This window comes from Rhineura floridana, chromosome 4, assembly GCF_030035675.1.
Source record: "Rhineura floridana isolate rRhiFlo1 chromosome 4, rRhiFlo1.hap2, whole genome shotgun sequence".
NCBI lineage: Eukaryota > Metazoa > Chordata > Lepidosauria > Squamata > Rhineuridae > Rhineura > Rhineura floridana.
Window position 1 is genome coordinate 169,253,872 of NC_084483.1, and position 22,070 is coordinate 169,275,941.

The 22,070-nt window shown below is 45.2% G+C and overlaps 1 protein-coding gene across 2 annotated transcripts in view; it reads right to left on the reverse strand.

The window, feature by feature from the left end:
• Positions 1-22,070, reverse strand: part of TGFB2 (transforming growth factor beta 2) — a 112,951-nt gene that overhangs the window by 34,331 nt on the left and 56,550 nt on the right. The gene's annotated exons all lie outside the window — the stretch shown is intronic.

Consider the following 22,070-nt stretch of genomic DNA (forward strand, 5'->3'; position numbering starts at 1 on the left):
AAATATTTCAATTGTCTCAAATCTCAAAGAAGAGGAAAGGAAACAGACATTTGTATAACAAATCTAAGACTTTACACAAAGCAATAAAGTCTCTCTCCTCCCAAGAAGGGAGAACAGCCAGTTATACTTGGTCATGTAAACTGAAAAAAATAACTTCTTTTTAAAAACAAATTCAGTGCAGTACTTAAATATTAATTGCTGGTTTTAAAAGTTCAATGTTTTGATGTTCAAGTGGGCCTAACTTTAGCTTAAGGGCTATGGATGTATTAGAAAGCAGCAAGCAACATTTTCTTCATGGCCATTTTTGAGCAGGAAATGCCCTTGGGGAGGGACGATCAGGAATGGCGAAGTGGCAGGGGAGGGAGAATGTGACCTTTTCTTTGCAGATATTTTCCCTGCTCCAAAATGCCCTGTCCTACCCCATGACATTCCAAAATGTTTTATATGCAGACAAATATTCATTTGGAGCTCTGCTGCTCTCTGAATGATCTCTCTGAATAAGTACCAGTAAAGGAGAGAGGATAAGGTGATCAAAAGAGATGCCCACAAAAATATCTAGTAAGATCACAATGACTAAGAACTCTTCAGCCAAGGGTTCAGAATTAATTTTATTCATTTAAAAATATTTCTCAGACTCCTTTAAGGTTGGGAAAAAAACCCCTCTCAGAGCAAGTTACAGTAAAATACAGCTATAACAATAAAAACCATTACCAAGAATGTAATAAGAGCCAACCCTAAAATACTGAAATGATTTCATACAAAATGTATCAGTCACCAAAACTAGCATTAGGAGAATAGACACAGGAAAAAGCCTACAAAAACAAGAGACTCTTTAGGGCTCTCCTAAATACCTGAAGACTTGGGGCCTGTCCAAGTGCAGTTGGTAACTCAGAGATGTGGGGCCACTATCAAGAAGGCCCTTTCTCTCGTACGTGGCTGCTCTTGGAGGTGGGCATGTGAGAGGAGGGCCTCTGTTGTTATCTTAAAGTGCTGGCAGGCTTATGTAAATGAAAGCATGTGACACCTCTGCTAAAACATCTGCAATGGCTGTCCATATGCTAGCAGGCCAGGTTCAAGGTTCTGGTGTTGATATACAATGCTCTGAACAACTTCAGTCCAGTATACCTTAAGGACTGCTTGTGCCCTTTTATCCCAGCCTGATCACTGAGATCATCCGGAGGAGAGCTGTTAGTTGCCCACCATGTTACAGAGACCCAACTGGCCTCAACCAAAAATCAGATATTTAGCGTGGCCAGTCCCATGCTGCGGAACACTCTTCCAGGAGAGATTTGGCACGGATCCTTGCTTTTGACTTTCAGATGTCTCTTGAAAACTTTTATGTGCCAACACGCCTATGCAGCTGTTTAAAATTTCCCTTGAGCAGCCAGTCATTTCAATGAATGTTTGGTATTGCTTTTAAATGTTTTTTTCTTTTGTGAGAAGGCGGAATACAAAGACTTTTATAAATACATAAATAAATATGTCCTTCAATAACTCAAACCCAAACCATTTAAGGCTATAAGGCAGGAGTAACTAACCTTTGACCTTCCAGATATGTTGGACTGCAACTCCCATCACCTCCAGTCAATACGGTCCATGATCAGGGATGATGGGAGTTATTGTCCAGAAACATCTGGGGGGCCAGAGGTTAGCCCCTGCTTGCCTTACAAGTTAAAAGCAGCAGTTTCAGTTGGGCTTGGAAATGGGCCAACAACCAGTGCAGCTGGTACAGAATCAGTGTTATATGATCCAACTACCTCATTTCTCTCCAGCACCCAGGAGGCTACATCTTGAACCAGCTGCCTTTCCAAACTGTTTGTAAAAGCAGCCCCATGCACAGTATATTATAGCCTGGATTTGACTAGTGTATAGTTAACTGGGGCAATGCTCAAGTCTCTACAGATAGTGACACAGTTGGACACCAATCTAAATTGAGAAGAGGCACTCCTGGTCAGTGCTGCTATCTGAGCTTCCCCAGTCACCACCAAGTTACACATCTTGCATTATGTCTTGTTCTAGGCCAGCCTTTCCCAACCTTTGGGTCTCCAGATGTTGCTGGACTACAATTCCCATCACTCCTGACCATTGGCCATGTTGGCTGGGGCTGATGGGAGTTGTAGTCTAACAACATCTGGGGACCCAAAGGGTGGGAAAGGCTACTCTAGGCAAAAACAACTGTTCAAATACAAATAGGGTCAAGGTCAAGGGTATACACTTGAATGCAGCTACACATACTGATGTGCTCAAGAATCACAGTTAAGAAATGCATGTAACAACAAGCCGTTTCCAAGGATGTATTTTCCCTGTTTTTAGCGACATTTATAGTTTGAAAATTTTCACTGCCTCAACTGTGTTGAGAAGCAAATTACTGCCCATTGCCCAACTTTACCATCAAGACAGATACAGTATACTTAGCAGAGACCTGGCCTCACTATAAAGAAACTTGAGGCTATTGCTTCAGGTGGCAGATTTTAGGAGGGACACCATTTTGTGTTCCTGATGTCCCTCCCAATGTCTTTTAATTTTGTCTATTTTGATTCAGGTGCAAAAGTGTGTGAAAGCCAACACTGATTTTACAGCTGCTCTAAGTCCTGGCTGAAATCCAACCAAGTAGTTCCAGGACTGAAAGGATGTTTGGCTATGCAATGGAACTTCCCCTCCCTGCACTCCCTAAATCTGTTCTGGGTTTTCCCCCAACCCTCCGGAGTACGTGTGGGGAGGGTATGAGGGTACACAGGGAGAGAAAAGAGAGGGAAGCTCCACTGCATTAGTAGAAATCCTTGCGCTAGCACAGTCTTTCGATGGATACAGCCCCAACTGACCAGGGCAGCAATTCTTCCCCCCTTTTCACTACTACTGCCAATCACGATTGGTTAGGAACTGGCAAGTCATTTTCTTGTACCATCCATCCGTCTGTCCCAGGGTATGAGTATGGTCTGAATCAGAGCTTGGAAAAATTACTTTTTGGAACTACAATTCCCATCAGCCCCAGACAGCATGGCCACTGGATAGGGCTGATGGGAGTTGTAGTTCAAAAAAAGTAACTTTTCCAAGCTCTGGTCTGAATACATAAAAAACCACCGCCTTGCTGAAATAAGCAATTCTGGGTCTGGTCAGTGTGTGGATGGGTGGCGGTCTGACAACCACATGTATATCATCTTGGGTCCTTGGGTTCTTACCTTTATAAGGTAAGAAAATAAAGGTAAGAAAATAAAAACTAAAATAAAATATCTATCCATCTATCCAGCCACCCAACCGGAATGTTCTGAAGAACTTGGGCCAGTTAATAGCAGTTTAACATGGGAATGATTTGAGCCCCCATTAGTTACATTCACGTTCCATCCCAAGCACATCTTCTTCAACAAGTGATACTGATTGGGATAAAAACACCTCAGACAACAAGGCAAAGATCCCAACAGCTCAGATTCTGACTCAGTATTTGAAGTGGCAGCTCCCAAATCAAACTAAACAGGAGTTATTAGGTCAGCAAAGTAGACAGCAAAATTATCACAGCCTAAGTTCACCAAAACATCCAATACTTGCAAAAGCTCCACTGAACAATGCGGTAACAGCCAAGAAAGATTTCTTTATCACTGTTACAAATTAGGTGCACCAGCCACAGATGATGCACAGAATTTAATTGTGACAGTTTTCCTCACAGAATGTGACAGGTCAAAGTGCTTTTTAAAAAAAGGCAAATTGACACTGGTGTTCACGCTACTTCCCCACAGCCTATAAAAGAGAGAGAAAAATTCCCTAAGCGTACGCAACTTCTTCTGTCACCATCTGAGAGCTGGCCCAACACATTTTGGCCCCTCAAGCAGAAAATCCAACCGCAGGTCTTCCTCTCTCCCACCCACCCACGTGCTAATCGCCAAGAGGCACAATCTGCGAGAAAGGTTTTATGTGAAAACACTGTGAAATGAACAGGAACTGTACAGGAGCACTACACTGCCCTGGTGCTTCAGATTTTTAGCTCAACTGGGCTTTGTCTTGTACTTTCTGGTAGATTACACAGAGTTCTCTGTCTGCCGTTTGCCATTAATAGCACCCAAATGAAGTGGGCGTCTCACCTCAATCACGGCTGGCCCCTCCATTCGGCAGGGTGAGGCAGCTGGCTCGCGCAGCCTGATATTGGGTGCCATGAAAGAGCAGCAAACTTTTAGTCTGTTTTTATTATTTTAATTAGAAGCACTTTCATTAGAGGCTGAGATTTGCTGCCTCCGGCTGGTCCAAATGCCTTGACCAGCCATGAGCCAAGACTTGGAGGAAGGGACCCCGTTTGGTGCTCTGCCAAAGGCAGCAAAATGCCTTGGGCCAGCCATGCTTATGCAGGGGCAGCCATGTGCTGCCCTCCTGATGCTGTTGAACTCCAACCCTCACCAGCCCCAGCCAACATGGCTAAAAGTCAGGAGTCGGAGTCCAACAACATCTGAAGGGCAGCACATGGCTATCCCTGCTGAAAAGCATCAGACACATTGAGGGTTCTATATAAATAAGGATTATGAAACAAACTATTGTTGTGATTATGCCCTTTGGAACGCTTCCAGATTTGACAAAGAATGCCTGCTGATGCGAGTCTGGGCCATTTCAACTGCAAGTGCAGCTTTCTTGCTAGAGAGCAGACACATCAGCCACCCTTTGATAGACTATCCTAAGTGAGTGGAACTAATTCAATATGTTTCCTGTTGTGGGGAGACATAAACAACTTTCTCTTTGTTATTTGGGGGGAAAGTCAGACCATCCGGGTTGAGTGTACTATTTTGCAATCTCTCACATTCACACAGACACACACACACAGAGGAAAAGCCGAGAGCCCCAACCTAACCCTTCCAACAAAAATGGGCCATAAATGTTCTGAAGATTTATTTTTATTTCTTTTTGTGTTTGCTACACTTTGGCGGGCTCCTCTGCGTGTCTGCTCTCCTGGTACTTTGCCCATCCTTAATTCTAGCAGCCACAAGCCACAGCCATCCTGTTGCTTTCCCCTTTCTCTTTTATGACTGAATCGCATGAATGGCCGCGTACGAGGCTTTGATGCAGCATATATGCAAATATTTATAAGAGTCACTTGATCGTGATTAAAAGTGGTTGCAAAGCTCTCTTTGCTCTGGCTGGCTTCCCTAGACCTCTGCCTAGTAGGGCTCTTTCAGTTGTTTAAGTTTCAACCGATTAAAAAAAATGGATTTCAAAAACAAAACAGAACAGAAAAGAGCAGAACTCAGCCACTTCTGTGCAAGGTGAAAGAGTTCCTTCCCACCCTCGGTTCTTGGAGCTTGCTCCCTCATCTACATATGGGCTTCTGTCCAGACCCGTCTCCTTCTTCAACAACAATGAAACGTGATCACTGATACTGCTTGCATGGAAGGCAAATGCAAAGGAAGAGGTTATTATGCTGTTGCCATATGTCTTTCCGGCAAGATCCTCTCCTCGCTGTCAGGCACGCAAGGGTCACAAACCTTCTCCTCTCTTTCACGGGAGGCCTCTCCAAGAAATGAGAAGTGTGCGCAACACAGCAAGACTTCAAAAACTGCTAATTACCACTGCTCACCCCTTGTGACCCTGATGCGACTAGAGGGGCATGCACAATGAAACGGCAGAGGAGGTCCAATAAAAATAGGTACAAAACTAAGTAAGTTAAAACACACACACACACACCCCAATTCTGAACTTCACATACATTTTCAGGTCCAAATTATATACACAGATACCTGTAACATTATCCCAGTGGCTCTTTTTAAATAGGAAAAACCACTTTTGAAGGAGCGGCTAAGATTAGAGAAGCAGCAAGGAGATGGCATTTCAAACTTTCCCCAGCCTGCCGTTTCAAAGGTGCCCCCTAAATGAGTTCCAAGTGTACGTTTGCTATCAGTGGGCCCTGTGTGGGGGTTGTGTGGGGCAAACTCTTTGGTGGAGCTAGTCTGAAGTGGGAAAAAGGTTAAACACCTGTTTTCTCACTGCTTCTCCACCCTTCATCGCCCCCCCCAAAGAAGCTTTTCCTCTTTGAAGAGAGTAATCAGTGCAATGCAGGGATGGGCAACCTGTAACCCTCCAGGTGTTGTTGGACTCTAACTTGCATCATCCCCAGCCTCCATGGCCAATAGTCAGGGATGATGGGAGATGTAGTCCAGCAGCATCCAGATAGCCATGGGTTCCCCCTTCCTGACGTAATAATAATGCATAAATCTGTATGTACCATCTAATTTGGACAGGTATAGGCCAATTGTGAGTCCCTACAAAAGAGATCTTGACGTTGTGGTGGGTGGTTCTTTAAAAATGTCAGATCACTTGTATTGGGGAGAGGCTGTTTTTCTTTTGCAGACATCTGTTGGAAGGAAAGAAACTACCTGGATGTATTTGGGATACATGCAGGAATGTTCACCCCCTTTCAAGCCCCTAGAATGATTGATACAAACGGGGAGCATACTTTACTGAATGTTGTTGGCCATGAGCTTTGGCTACACAATGTCATAACAGAGGGAAAACAGCTAATTTACAGTGAAGGCAATTAAACCTGTTAAAAACCTGCAAATCTGATTTGACCAGAGATGACAATGGGACAAAAGAAATGACTGTGTGTACATAATGAGAAACGATGTGGTCTTCATACAACCTCCAACTATCTTAAAACCTATTGTCGAATGCCAGCCTATGCATTTCACCTGTTTTCTAGTACGGGAGGGTCCATGACCCCAGGAGGATGGAATGCTTTTGTTTCTCTCTGGCAAAATCTGTGATTGGCAACTGAAGATATGCATCCTTAATCTGTTTACAGTGGCAGCAAAGCATCTGTTCACCAGATCATTCAGATTAAACGACCACATTTCCAGGGAACTTTTGTTTGTGTTAAAAATAACTGCTCCCTGGTTTACATGACACAGTCACCATATTCATGTTTTTATTTAAAGAACTTTTTTTAAAAGGGGGGGGGTTGTGTGCATCCCATGGTGTTGCTTTGAGTAGGCATCTTCTGAACTATCAAACTCCCAGTAACTGCTGGTGCAGATTCCACCATGCTCTAAGTTAGGGCTGGAGAATGTATGACCCTCCAGATGTTGTTGGCCCCAGCTGGTACAGAAAGACCATAGGTGCCCCATTCCTGTCCTAAGTGGCATCTCTCTCACTGAACACTGACTGCTTCATTAAGCAGGTAATCGCTTTCCCCACAAAGTTCCTGGCAGGGTCCAGACACACACTGCACTAGAAAGTATTGCCCCTAGTAAAGTGCTTTGCTCCTAATCAAATGGAAATCTTTACTCATTGGTAGATTTGCTCATGGATAGGCATTCCCACCCCCAGCTGAGTTGCTGATAACTGCTGTCCAGTAAATTGTTTCCCTTATGACTGGAATTGGTTTGATTGGGGAGGGGATCAGTGTTTCTTTCAGGGATCTTCCAATAAAGGTTTCCAACTTGCCCCATCGAGCTGCAGGTTGGAAATCTTCTCACCAGTAGACCTCACGTGAATACATGTCCCAGGCTGCTACGTAACAAGGCAGACTGACAAGTTATTCAATGCTGCCAACTGCAAACATAAATAATTTCTCAGGAATTTCTACAGGGAGAAAGGGCTCACTTATCTCTGCCCTAGAAACAATTTCATAAGGGAAATTGTGTGGACCTAGCCTTCATGGCCAAGCAGAGCCTTAAGGTAGGGGGCTTTCAGAAAGGGGACACAGCTATGGTTCTCTTTCCATCCTGAGATGTAGACAGGCCTACATCTTGCCTCATTTAGTCCTGTGTATCTAAGCACTGGCTGCCAAGTATTTGCCATCTACTGCTGGAACTGATAATCTCGTCATGGATTCACAATATAGTTTACTAACCTTTGTAAAAAAAAAGTAATATGAGAAAGTATGTAAAGAAAACAGGAAGGAGGGATTTTCTCACTTGGAAAATTAAACAGGCAAATGATTTGATCGTCCAAAGGTACAACAGATCATACCACATGTACTTTACATTAAACTTGGCAACAGTTATCTTTTCTGTAGCTGGCTTTTGTCACTAGACTATAATGTACAGCAGAAGTGTCTGAAGACTGTTTCCAATTCTCCATCCAGTAGCTGGCTATTCATGGTGGTCTCTCTAAAGCTCCTATTTGGACCTCCATTAGTAAACTACAGCATGCAGAGTTATATACTGATCATAAAATTTTCAAATCTCTCCTATTGTTCTCCTGAGGTTTATGCGGGCTGCAACCGTTCCCAGCAACTGCTGTGACTTTGCCCTCTTGATTTCCACGTCAGAAAGTAAGGCAGTGGTCTCTACGTTAGTAAGAGGGAGCCACAGCAGAAGAATGGACGTGTGATAAATAGCCACAGATGAGCAATAACTGCAGAGTACATTGCATTAGTGTAAGCAAAGCCAGTAAGGAAACAATCCAGTTTAAATTTGTAGCTTTTATTGCTATTTGCTAAAATCGACCTTGGCCTATTGGCTTTATGTCTGAGCTATATAGCAAGCTGCCGTTAAGTCAACTTAATAAGCAGAGGGTGGTTAGCATCCAAACGGGCAATCAGAAAGAGAAGGTCAAAGACCAAGATGCTGGAGAGTGGGAACTTTTATTTTTATTTCCCACTCTCCAGCATCTTGGTCTTTGACCTTCTCTTTTTGTTAAGTCAACTGAGACAGCAGTCCTAACCCCATTTACTGCAGACTAAACCCCATTAAATTAAAGGTGACTTACTTCCATGTAGACACGTATAGTATTAAATGAAAATTCTTACCATGCATTTCTCTTCCCAGGGGTTCCTGGAGGGCATTCTACATATTCGGATGATGCCTCCTCCTGGCGCGGTAGGCAGGGTCTAATTTTCAGATCACCACACCCGGGGGAGGGGCCATCCCACCCTCTAGAACAACTGGAAGAGCAAGGACAACTCTTCAACCCCCAGAAGCGTTCCATCAATGGAGCTGGACTCCTTGGCCTGACTGGCCCACCACCATGACGGCGTTCAGTAACGCAATCACACATGACTTCCCCAAAACAAGGAGATTGGTAAAGAGGAAGTTAAAAGATAAAGTGAAGATCGTCCAATCTCTCCAGAAAGCCTGGACTTCCACCTGTTCAATGAAATTTCCTCAGCTCAGCTGGAATGTATGCAGCAGAATCAAGAAATGAACCACTGGGGCCAAGAGGATGCCAGCATGGTTAACAAACAGAACAAAGGAAGCTATTAGAGGCAAGAAGGCTTCCTTCAGAAAATGTAAGTCTTGCTCAAATGAGAACAAAAAGGAACACAAACTTTGGCTAAAGAAATGCAAGCAGACAATATGGAGTGAAAAAAATGTAGGGAGCGTATTGCTAAAAAACATGAAGATGTCCAACAAATAATTATTTCAATACATTAGAAGCAGGAGACCAGCTAGGGAGGCTGTTGGACAAAGGTAAGCTAAAAGAGGAAAAGGAAACTGCAGAAAGCTGTGCTGTGACCACACTTGGAATACTGGGTACAGTACTGGTTGTCTCACCTCAAAAAGGGTATGGTAGAGCCATGAAAAGGAAAACAATCCAGGGGCTGGAGCAACTTCCATATGAGGAAAAGTTACAACATCTGGGGCTTTTTAGGACAGGGAGGTCACACAAAATAACAAACTGTCAAACACTGTTCAATTGATAGAATGCTATAATTAAGAAGATAATTTGCATTGAAAATAATTAAATCAGCAATATAACTGATGTTATTTTAAAAATAAATTGAATGCCTTAGCAAGTCAAGATAGTACTCTCTTCTTCTTTGATTGTAAGTTGCGCTCGACCTTCTCTCATGTCGGAAGGCAGAGCTGGGGTCCCAATCCCGGGGAGCTGGATCCCGGAGAGTTGGGAGAAGAGTATTCGGATGGATGGCAGAGGGAAGGGGGAGGAACTTCCCCCCTTTGGAGCGAAGACGAAACAGAGGAACTGCCAGTGATAAGGTCGCTTAGCAACGGGGAGCCTGAGCCCTCCCTGGACATTCTCACGCCTCCCCCTCTTTCAGGCTCAGAGCAAGAGGGGGAAGAGGGAGGGCTGCTCACAGCCGAAAAGCGGGGAGGCAGTTTACCATCAGCCCCTCCCCTATCCCCCATCCTGGAATCGGAAACTTCAGAAGAGGAGGGGGTGATGCTTCCCCCCTCACCGCGCACACACAGACAGCTGAAAAGACAGGAGAGAAGGGGGGGAAGGCGGGCAGTACCTGAGGGGCAGTTAAGGAGGAGCGAAAGATTGCATGCCCATTTGGCCCCTTCTTAAAGAACAGGCGGGAAGAAGTCCCTTGCTCTGTCAACTTTCTCCCAATGCCGCAGGACCTGTATCCCTGTATTGATTCATGAGAAAACGCAGTCTTTCTTTGGACATTACCCTAATAAAACACGAATTAACTACAATCGTTGGTCTGGTTCCTGAGTCACATCCTGGGCCTGACACCTTGACAGAGCCACCTAAATCACCCTCAACGCTCTCTTCACTTGACTGGGACAAGATGTCAAAGGGAGCAGCAGGGGGGACGAACCCCACTTCTGAGACGGAAGAAGTGGAACTCCTGAGGACTAAGGTAGCTGATTTGCAGATGGATGTTCAAGCCCTGCTAGCAGCAGTCAAGGCGCTGAAGACGGATAATCAAACCTTGAAGGCCACGATAGACCAGATGCGAACAGCCCCTCCAGCTGCCGTAGTAAAGGTTCCCATTGGATTGCCCCCAAAATACGCGGGACAAAGTGATCAGTTGGCAACCTTCGTGGCTCAATGTGAGTTATATCTGGATGTCAGGCACACGGAATTTCCAGATGATGAGGCTAAAGTAGCTTTCGTGATTAGCCTCCTGGAGGGAGAAGCTGCAAAATGGGTGACTCCGTATCTTGTGAGAAAGGATACTGTCTTAGGAAGGTACAGAGGATTTATACAGGAGATGACCGAGATGTTTCAAGACCCGCAAAGGGCTGAAACAGTAGCGCGGCAACTAGACGCTCTGAAGCAAGCTAAAGGGACTGTTTCCGAGTACACTAACGCTTTTAAAATTCTGTCCCAGGAAACTGGTTACAATGACGCCGCCCTGATGTTTATGTACCGGAGTGGATTAAATGCTGAAATCCTGGATGAGTTGGCCAGGACCTCCCCCCCCCCGCTGACCTACCAGGGCTCATCCGGCTATGCCTACAGATAGATCACCGGATGGAAGGAAGGCGCCTGGAAAGGAAGCAGGAGGTCCGGAGATACTCAGCCTCGGCATCCCGCAACAAGACCCTTCCCACTACAGGGATGGCAGGTAATGCAACTGAGGGACAGGGAGGGGCTAGGCCAAGACTGTCGGAATAAGAAAAGGAAAGACGACGCCGGGAACGTTTATGCTTTTATTGTTCAAAGCCGGGCCATGTGGCCAGAGACTGTGGTCTGAAAGGGGGGAAAGCCGAGCCGTTGGGAAACTAGAACACCCAGTCCACGTGCAGGCCGGTGGACTGGGGGCAGCGTTGTATAAAGGCCCCCCAATGATCCAACCTCCCTCAAAGGGGGTGTTGGTCTTGCCTATTCGGATTACAACTTCCAGAGGAGTGGTGTTTAATTCCACTGCCTTAATTGACAGTGAAGCCTCCACAAATTTTATTGATGCAAAGTTAGTCAAGCGTCATGGAATTTCCCGGTGGAAACTGGACGCTCCCCTAGCTGTGGAGACTATCGATGGGAGACCCCTGAAGTCTGGAGGGGTGACACAAGCCACGGAGGAAGTGAAACTTCAAATCCCTGGGCACGAAGAGTTCATTTCGCTATACGTGTCAGATCTCTTGAACTTTGAGGTGATTCTGGGAATGCCCTGGCTAGCAAAGCATGAACCCAAAATAAGTTGGAAGGAGGCGGTGGTGTGGTTCACCTCACAGTATTGCCAGGAGAACTGTCAACCTGAAGGAATCAAGAACACCTTAGCGGGGGCAGTGCAAGAGATCGAGCAAGTGACCCTGCCGCCAAAGTATGAAGAATTCAAAGATGTGTTTGATGAAAAAGAGGCAGAGACTTTACCCCCCCACCGCCCTTACGACTGTGTGACTGATCTAGTGCCAGGAGCCAGCATCCCATCAGGGAGAATCTACTCTCTCACAGAGAATGAGAGGGAGGCCCTGAAGGAATTCCTGGATAAAAACCTGAGGCGAGGATTCATACGCCCCTCACAATCCCCTGCTGGAGCGCCACTATTGTTTGTGAAAAAGAAGGGGGGGGAACTCAGACCCTGTAACGACTATCGCGCATTGAACCAGATCACCATCCCCAACAGCTACCCGCTGCCCCTGATCTCAGAGTTGCTGGACCGACTGCGCTCTGCAAAAATCTTCACGAAGTTGGATTTGAGAGGAGCGTACAATCTGATCAGAATGAAGGAGGGAGATGAATGGAAAACAGGATTCTTGACCGCTTACGGACAGTATGAATACCTGGTCATGCCGTTTGGGCTTTGTGGAAGTCCAGGAATTTTTCAAAAATTCATGAACGACGTGTTTAGAGACTTGTTGGACACGTATGTAATCTGTTACTTAGATGATATCCTGGTGTTCTCAAAGAACCAGGAAGACCACGACCAGCATGTGAAGACGGTGTTGAAGAGACTGAGAGAAAATCACCTGTATGCTAAATTAGAGAAATGTGGATTTGACCTCAAGTCTCTAGACTTCCTTGGATATCGAATCTCAGCGGAAGGCGTGGAGATGGACCCAGGGAAAGTAAGCTGCATATTGGACTGGGGCCAACCTGTCACCAAAAAGGATGTACAACGGTTTTGGGGGTTTGCCAATTATTACAGAAAGTTCATTCCAGGGTTTTCCAAATTAACAGCTCCTCTGACTGACGGTTTAAGGGGGAAGAAGAAGTTTCAATGGACAGAGAACGCCACTGAGGCCTTTGAGGAGCTGAAGAGAAGGTTTGCTACTGAGCCCATTCTGCGCTTTGCTGATCCGAACCGCCCTTTCGTAGTGGAAGCAGATGCTTCAGATTTTGCCATCGGGGGGGTCCTGCTACAATTAGACCAAGAAGGGAAGGAGCTGCACCCCTGTGCGTACTTCTCTCGGAAGTTAAAGCCTGCAGAGAAGAACTACACAGTTTGGGAGAAGGAGCTGCTGGCCATCAAGGACTCTTTTGAAAACTGGAGACAATACCTAGAGGGGACCTCTCATCGAATTGAAGTGCGCTCCGACCACAAGAATCTTGAAAGCCTCCAAACAGCCAGAAAGCTGAACCAGAGACAGATAAGATGGTCCCAGTTCTTCACTAGGTTTAACTTCCAGATTACTTACCATGCCCAAGCCAAAAACCAGAGAGCGGATGCCTTATCCAGACAGCCACAATACAAAGAAAGTGAATCCGAGGACCAGCCTCAGTACGTAATCCCACCAGAGAAATTAACGTTGGGAGTATGCCAGCCTTCATGGGAAGAAGAACTCAAAAAGGCACAACAAGAAGATGCAGACATGCTAAAATATCAGCAGGAGACGGGACAAGGTCAAGACTCAGAAGTAACCTTTCACTGGAGAAATGGACTGTTATGGTTCAAAACTGCCAGATATGTGCCAGAAGGGGAATTAAGGCTCAGAATCCTACGCCAGTGTCATGATTCCATCACAGCGGGACACTTTGGGATTTACAAGACCATTCAGAACGTGGCCAAGGACTTCTGGTGGCCTAAAATGCGTCGGGATATTGAGAGTTATGTAAAGTCCTGCTCTGTCTGTCTGCAGACAAAAACACAAACAGGGACACCAGCAGGACTGTTACAACCGTTGCCTGTCCCACACGAACCCTGGAAGGACCTCTCCATGGATTTTATAACTGATCTACCCAAGTCCCAAGGAATGACAGCCATCTTAGTAGTGGTGGATCTACTTACCAAAATGGCACACTTTCTTCCTTGTGCAGGGGCCTTAGAGGCTAAAGAAACGGCCAAGTTATTCATAAAAGAAGTCTACCGGCTGCATGGATTGCCAAACAGCGTAGTCTCAGACCGAGGAACTCAGTTCACAGCCAAATTTTGGAGAGCAATGTGGAAACAGTTGCAGACGGAATTAAAACTCTCCTCCGCCCATCACCCCCAGACAGATGGGCAGACGGAACGCTTGAACGCCGTTTTGGAAAGATATTTACGAAGTTATGTGTCCTATCAACAGACTGACTGGGTATCATATTTGCATTTTGCAGAGTTCGCCTACAACAATTCTCTGCACTCCAGCACTCAACAAACCCCGTTCTTCGCTAATTATGGATTCCATCCTAAAGTCTTTCCAAGCAGCTCAGAAGGAATGCTGGTACCGGCAGCTGAGAACTTCCTTAAGGAATTGCAAGCGGCGCAACAGACACTGAAACAGCAGTTAAACAAAGCCAAAACGGAGTACAAGTGAGTTGCTGACCTGCACAGGAAGGAGGGCCCCCCCCTTCAACCAGGAGACCAGGTATGGCTGTCCACCCGCTTCCTCCAGATGCCGGGCAAATGTAGAAAATTACAAGACAAGAGGGTGGGTCCTTTCGAAATAGAAACTCAAATCAATCCCGTGGCGTACCGACTGAAGCTGCCTGACACGTTTAAAATACATCCTGTGTTCCATCGATCCCTCTTAACGAAAGCCACCCCTCCCAGTGAGTTACGGCCGGAGGAACCTCCCGGAGCTCCACTCCTGGTAAATGAGCAGCTTGAGTTTGAAGTTGAGGAGATCTTAGATTCCAGGATCAGACGCCACAAGCTGCAGTACTTGATTCACTGGAAAAGCTATGGGGTGGCTGACAGATCATGGGAAGATGCAGCTGATGTGCATGCTCCAGAATTGGTAAAACTTTTCCATCAACGTTTTCCCCACCGTCCCAAGCCAGACAAGGGGAGGGGGGCACAGCCTGGGAGGGGGGATGGTGTCGGAAGGCAGAGCTGGGGTCCCAATCCCGGGGAGCTGGATCCCGGAGAGTTGGGAGAAGAGTATTCGGATGGATGGCAGAGGGAAGGGGGAGGAACTTCCCCCCTTTGGAGCAAAGACGAAACAGAGGAACTGCCAGTGATAAGGTCGCTTAGCAACGGGGAGCCTGAGCCCTCCCTGGACATTCTCACGCCTCCCCCTCTTTCAGGCTCAGAGCAAGAGGGGGAAGAGGGAGGGCTGCTCACAGCCGAAAAGCGGGGAGGCAGTTTACCATCAGCCCCTCCCCTATCCCCCATCCTGGAATCGGAAACTTCAGAAGAGGAGGGGGTGATGCTTCCCCCCTCACCGCGCACACGCAGACAGCTGAAAAGACAGGAGAGAAGGGGGGGAAGGCGGGCAGTACCTGAGGGGCAGTTAAGGAGGAGCGAAAGATTGCGTGCCCATTTGGCCCCTTCTTAAAGAACAGGCGGGAAGAAGTCCCTTGCTCTGTCAACTTTCTCCCAATGCCGCAGGACCTGTATCCCTGTATTGATTCATGAGAAAACGCAGTCTTTCTTTGGACATTACCCTAATAAAACACGAATTAACTACAATCGTTGGTCTGGTTCCTGAGTCACATCCTGGGCCTGACATCTCATGATGCCATCTGTGAGCATAAAGAGATAGTTCTGCAAGGGCACATACACGAACATCATCCTTCTGACACTAATGCTAGCTGTCTCTAGGCAGATTGGCTAGGCATTCCCAAGTTGTGTGATCCTTCAAACCAAATATAGCCCACCAGCACCTCAGTAAACACCTCCTCTTCCTGGATTAATGTGGAGACTTATTGCTGGCCAGCTCTCTCTGGTTTGGAAATATGAGACAGATCCAGACTAAGGATTGCATCTAACAAATTCGTCCCATTAGTGCAAGGACTTTCGTCTGAGCAAAGGGACTTCCTCTCCTTCTCCCTGTGTGCCACAAAATCTGTTCCGGGTTTTCCCCCACTCCCACCCCTGTAGCAGATGGGGGCAGGGCGTGGGGAAAGGGGAGAGGAAGAAGTCCTACTGAACAGGTGGAAGCCCTTGTGATAAAGGGACAACTTCACTGGATACAATCCTAAATTAGGCCACTATTCCACTATTATTTTACTTTAAATTGTCATGTTTTCCCCCAAAGAATCCTGGGAAGTTTAGTTTATGAAGGGTGCTAAGAGTTGTACAGAAATTCCTATTCTCCCTACAGAGATACAGTTCCTCAAGTGGTTTAACAGTCTGTTCCTCTTTCCAGAGAACTCTGGTAACTGTAGGTCAATGAGGGGGAATAGAGGCCTCCTAACAACTCTCAGCATTCTTCACAAACCCAGAGCTTGGAAAAGTTACTTTTTTGAACTACAACTCCCATCAGCCCAATCCAGTGGCCATGCTGGCTGGGGCTGATGGGAGTTGTCGTTCAAAAAAGTAACTTTTCCAAGCTCTGCAAACTATACTTCCCAGGATTGTTCCTCTTGAAATCAATGGGACTTCATTTACTTATGACTTAATATTCCCCGCTTATTTCAGTGGAACCTAAATGCAACTAGCTTACTCTGGATCTAATTCTATGTATTTAATCACACACGCATGATTACTTACTATTATTATTATTTATTAAATTTATATCCTGCCCTTCCTCCCGAAGGACTCCAGGGCAGCTGAAGTCTGTCATTTCTGAATAGCAAAGAGATGATATGATTATGGTGCTTTATCTTCCCTTTATTAGTCTGAACTGTATTTTCCAGTGAAGACTTCAGTTTCCGCTGGTGGGTTGGGAGGAATTAAACAAACACTCTTTGCTTTAGCAATATAAGTTGAATTCTAAAAGGGCCAGAAACATATATTTAAGAGAACAGATTCATTGTAAAACAGGAGAGGTATATATTTAAAAAAGCAAAGCCCCAATTTCTGGATGAAGAAGGGGAGAGCCCTTAATCAACATTTTGTATCCAAACATTTCTGCACTCACATGCCACGACTGAATTCTCATTTTTGAACTAGAAATGGGAAGTTGTCTGTAGTCTCCTCCAGAAAAACTATGTTTCTTTCCCCAAGTTATCCATCTTCTAGGTCTCATCTTTCTTCACCACTGTGCTAGACTATTATATTTGCCATGTGAGTGATGGATAATGTTACATCTTAGGGATTACAGAATGATTAATGAAGTTCTATATCCCTGCCCAGTGAACAAGGAATACATCTGGGACCAAGCAATCACAGCTGGTGGCACTGTGACAGATTTGGAGCATTGGCTTGGCATGCCCAGTGGTGAATGTGGAACCTTTCCCAGCTTATGAATCTCCCCTACTATATTACACTTTCCATGCTGAATTGAACAGGAAAAGCATTAATGGGAGGGCTTAATAAATATTTTATTTCCCACATCTGTCCCTTCCCCCCTACCCTTGCAACAGCAAAAGATTTGATTGGCAGCCACATGGCTTTATTTTCTTGACAATCATACTGGGGTTTTGTTTAGCTCTTACATCAGCCAACATGGTGCCCTCCAAATTTATTAAATTTATACCCCACCCTTCCTCACAAAAGGAGCCCAGGGCTTCTGTTTGCTGGACTACAACTCTCATCATTCCCAGCCACTGGCTATGTTGGCTGGGGATGATGGGAGTTGGGAGTCAACAAAATCTAGAGGGCACCACATTGCCCTGTTCTACACATTCTGCTACCGTCTCCAGAACAGTTGAGCAATAAGAACCTTTGAGAGCCAATTGCCTTGATCAAAGTGGCATAGTGAGAATGTGGGTGGAGTGGATCTGTTGTGCTGCAAAATCAGCTACAAAGTTTACTGGGTGACCATCGGCAACTCACCATCTCTCAGCCTAAGTTGCCCCTAAGGGTGAAAACAGTGGAGGGCAACCATGACTATCCCAAGCAAGAAGGGCACACTTAAAATTTGGGAAATAATAATGTACAACCACAGTGTAAAATCAATAAAGTGCTCAAGGAAAACTTTGCTTTGGGGAAATTGCTTTGCAGATTGCACATTTTGCAAGTGAACCTAACGCAGCACATAGCTCAGTTGAGAGAGCTTTTGGCTTTGCAGCAGTTTTCCAAGGCACCTTGGGCTTTGGTGGGGAAGGAATGGCAGGCAATAAACAAATAAAACAAAAAAGAAGCATGCTCTAACAAAAGGTAAATGCTTTAGGGCTGTAATCCTAAACACAGATAAAGAACCTGTAAAAACAAAAGGACATAAGAAGAGCCCTGATGCTGATGGATCAGATCAAAGGTCCATCTAGTCTACCATAATGTTCTCACAGTGGATAACCAGAGTAAGTGTATATATAACCTTTCCCCAGAGCTTGGAAACGTTACTTTTTTTGAACTACAACTCCCATCAGCCCCAGCCAGCTTGGCCACTGGATTGGGCTGATGGGAGTTGTAGTTCAAAAAAAGTAACGTTTCCAAGCTCTGCCTTTCCCTGACAACAGGATGCTGCACTAGATGGACCTTTGGTCTGATCCAGTGGACTCTTCTTATGTTCTGAGGACTAGCGGGCTCCAGATTAAAATCCGTGCTCAGTCATGAAGCTCACTGGGCCATTCAATTTCATTCAGCCTAACCTAATTCACAGGGTTGTTGTGAGGACAACATGGTGGAGAAAGAACCATGTAAACCTGCCTTGGAAGAAGGGTGGAATAAAAAATGTAATTAAAAACAAAAATCTCATTGAAATAAATGGAAGTTACTTTTGAATCAATCTGCATGGGATTGAGCTACAAATTAATCTCAGTCGATGAGATTTGTTCTGTTAAATCTCAATGGAAGCTCCTCCCAAAAGTAAATTTAAAAAGTCAATAAATAAATGAATGATCAACAGCCCCAATGAAATCAAGGGGGCCAAAAGAATTTAACTTTGTTGCAATCTTACTTTAAATCAGGCACAGGAACCCTTTTGGACCTAGGGGCTGCATTTGCTCGGGGGCAGCCTTCCAGGGCTTTATGCCAGTGATAGGTGGGACCAAAGGTAAAAGTGGGCAAAGCAATGGATATGACTCTTTCCTTTATACAAGGTAACAGTCCATTCCAGTCAGCTACATTCCAGTCCAAGGTTTCTTCACACACACACACATACACCTCTATCTAGGCAAACAAGAGGCATATCACAGTTCATGAACACAATGCAGACAGGCAAAAGCACAAGAAGATCTCAGCGCAGTGCTGGCGAGGGTGCGGCCTGGGGAGAGTTCTGACAACTGGGTAGAGAGGCCTTAGGGGCCTTATTCAGCTCCTAGGCTTGAGGGTTCCCTACTCCTTCCTATACATACATACATAAATACATACAAGATAATATATATGTATATATTGCAAGATATACACATGATGAAGCACCCACATGGATCCTGAGTAGGATTGCCAGGTCCATGGCCTGAGACTGATCCTGTATCTTTAGGAGAAGAGAAAGTCAGCCAAGTGCAGGTGTTCTTGCAACACTGTAATGGGAAAAACCACAAAGTGGAATTCTCCCTATCCCCTACACAACTTTTAAAGATACAGAAGACCTCTTGGTTGCCAGGCCCAGCCTCCAAGAGGTCTCCTGTATCTTTAAAAGTTGTGCACGGGGAAGGGAGAATTCCACCTTGTGGTTTTTCCCATTACAGTGTTGCAAGTACACCTGCACTTGGCTGACTTTCTCTTCTCCTGAAGATACAGGATCAGTCTCAGGCCCTGAACCTGGCAACCCTAATCCTGAGCTCAACTCATATCTCATCAACTCACCTGCTTGAGTTAATTTACCTGAACAATCATCTCACTCCTCATATATCCAGTCTGTCACTGTGCTCTGCAGGTGAGGGCCTCCTGCAGATAGCATCTCATCAAGAGGTCTGTTCTACACAACCTAGAAGTGGGCCTTTAGTGTTGTGGCACCTACCCTTTGGATTCACTCCCCTTAAATATTAGGCAGGCAACTGTCTCTGTTGTCTTTTCAGAGCCTATTGAAGCCTCTCCTCTTTCAACAAGCTTTTTAAGTGGAGACCTTATCCCAGTCTGCATCTGTGTTGGACTTCTGTTTAAGTGGTTTTCAAAGGTTTTTTAAAAAGATGTTTTGTTTTTAATATTTTTTTAATGTTTTGTTTCTATGTTGTTTTTAAAGATGTTTTGTTTTTAATATGTTTTATATGTGTTTTAGAGTTTTGTCAATTGAAATCCTATAAGTAGAGAATGAAAGCACTGGGCATATTTAGCCTTGAGAAGAGAAGACTGAGGGGAGATATGACAGCACTCTTCAGTACAGAGGAGGGCCAGGATCTCTTCTTGATCATCCCAGAGTGCAAGACACGGGCTCAAGTTACAGGAAGCCAGATTTCAGCTGAACATCAGGAAAAACTTCCTAAGAATGGAATGACAATGGAACCAATTACCTAGGGAGGTGGTGGGCTCTCCAACACTGGAGGCATTCAAGAGGTAGCTGGACAGGCACTTGTCAGGTATGCTTTAACTTGGATTCCTGCATTGAGCAGGGGGTTGGACTTGATGGCCTTATAGGCCCCTTCCAGTTCTACTATTCTATGATTCTATGAAGGGCTGGATATAAATTTAATACATAAATAAATAAATGTGTCCCTAAGCTTCCTCCTCAATCTTTTTGGCTGAGACTCAGCTAGTATCAGAGTAAGAGGTTAGGTAGGGAATGACTTGCAACCCTGATACTTCTTTACGAAGGCAATTATTTAGCCATTGTTGTATGTCCTGAAAAGCCACTCTCCTTAGTTATGCTAATGCCAGGCACCAACAGAAATGGCATCCAAGCATTAGAATAATGGCACAGGCATTTTTTATGCTTGGCACTACACCTCTGCAAATTAAAATGGGTTGTTTAACAAAGGAAGCTAGGATATTGATGGTGAGAGTGCCAAGCTCTCTGGGAAGGACAGTAGCTCTATGATATTGCATCTACTTTGTATGTAGTAGGTCCCAGGTTCAATTCCCGGCATCTCCAAGTAGGGCTGGGAATGTCCCCTGCCCGAAACCTTGGAGAGGCACTGGGAGTCAGTGTAGACAAAGTATGAGCTAGATTAACCAATGGTCTGACTCAGTGCAAAGCAGTTTCTAATGCTCCTAACCCAAGTTCTTGGCAACTGAGGCTGGCAGAGGTATTTCTAGCACAATCTAGGCTGTCCATGTTCTCCTCTGCTATTTCAGACAAGCAACAAAAAGTCCTTCACATGTTGCCAGAACATCCGAGAAAGGCAAAGTTCCTTCCAAATCACCATCAGACTCGCATCCTTGGCCTGCAATCCCAGCCTCTCATGTATCGCCGCCGAAATCAAATATGCAAGTAGATGTATGTTGTGTTTGGAAAATTCTCAGGTATGCACTTTGCTATTCTGCTTACGCTGGAATCTTTTTTTTTTTAATCAAATAAAAATATATATCCAGAACCCTTTCATCTTCTTCCATGAAGCGCTGCTCCTTTTCCACCTCGGATTAATGGGCATGAGTCACAACCCTGCCCCCAATCTGCTCCTAGGAAACAAGAGGAGGACGGTGCAAACTGACCTTCCTTTTCCTGGCACAGGGAAGATCATCTGACTAGGTTGCACAGAGTTAGCTGAGTTGGCCATTGAGCTAGTGTAGTGTAATGGCTGGGAAATGAAGGAACAAATCAAGAAATGCCCAGTTTGCGTCTGCCGTGAACTCACTAGGTGGCCTTTATCAAGTTATTCTCTCTATCAGCATCATGGTGACTACGGATGATCGTGTCTTGGCTCAGTTAAGCTGAGATATGAATGAAAAATCTGGCCATGCACACAGCCTCTTTGCTCCTCTGTTTGCACATGGGCCACTGGCTCTCCAGGGTCTTAGGCAGAAATAATCTGCAACTCGGTTCTTTTAATGCAAGGTGATGTGCAAGGTAATGGAGTTATGACTCCTCTTCAAAATAACTGGAAGCCATCAGACTACATTTGAGTAATCTCTGAAATGCATACACTGATTCAATCTGCTGCCAAATCTGGCCCTGAGTGGATGCATGAGGCTAAAGGTTTGCTTACCTCAAGACATTTCAGAGCCTGTTATTATCTCTTAGGTTGTTATCCTAGAGTTACTAGTCTGTGCTAACAACCCCCTCATTCCTTGAACTACTTGAACTAGGATATTCCAGGATGTTTCACTTGTGACCTCTCGCTAACTATCTTTAGAATATTCACAACTCATTGTGTTTATGGAAGTAAACTGTCTT